Below are 380 nucleotides of genomic sequence, written 5' to 3' on the forward strand. Positions count from 1 at the left end.
AGCACCCTGCACTTGTCAGTATTGAAACCCATCCTGTTTTCGTTAGCCCACCCCTGTAACGTGTCCAGGTCCTGCTGTAATCTGTCCTTCCCTACTAGCGTGCCCACCTCACCCCAGATCTTGATATCGTCAGCAAATTTAAACGGGCTGCTTTTCTCCCTGTCATTCAAGTCACTAATAAAGAAATTGAACAGTTCTGGCCCAAGAACCAAGCCCTGAGGGACTCCACTGCCCACTTCCCTCCAGGCTGAAAAAGACCCATCCACCACTACCCTCTGAGTATGACCCTTCAGCCAATTTGCAATTCACCTGGCTGTGTAGGCATCAGTGCCACAGTCACCTAGTTTTTTAATGAGAATGGGGTGGGAGACAGTGTCATA

At 49.5% G+C, this 380-nt stretch overlaps 1 protein-coding gene and 1 long non-coding RNA gene across 2 annotated transcripts in view; one reads left to right on the forward strand and one right to left on the reverse strand.

The window, feature by feature from the left end:
- The window catches only part of STK40 (serine/threonine kinase 40), a 33,671-nt gene that overhangs the window by 13,826 nt on the left and 19,465 nt on the right, over positions 1-380 (forward strand). The window lies entirely within an intron of this gene.
- Positions 148-380, reverse strand: part of LOC109294243 — an 8,431-nt gene continuing 8,198 nt past the window's right edge. The window contains exons 2-3 of the long non-coding RNA XR_002096486.1: positions 273-275; positions 148-159 (exon numbers count right to left, since the gene is read on the reverse strand). This is a non-coding gene — a long non-coding RNA (uncharacterized LOC109294243). The remainder of the gene's footprint in view (positions 160-272; positions 276-380) is intronic.

This window comes from Gavialis gangeticus, unplaced genomic scaffold (genome assembly GCF_001723915.1).
Source record: "Gavialis gangeticus isolate Ggan-Ray unplaced genomic scaffold, GavGan_comp1, whole genome shotgun sequence".
Taxonomy (NCBI): Eukaryota; Metazoa; Chordata; order Crocodylia; family Gavialidae; genus Gavialis; species Gavialis gangeticus.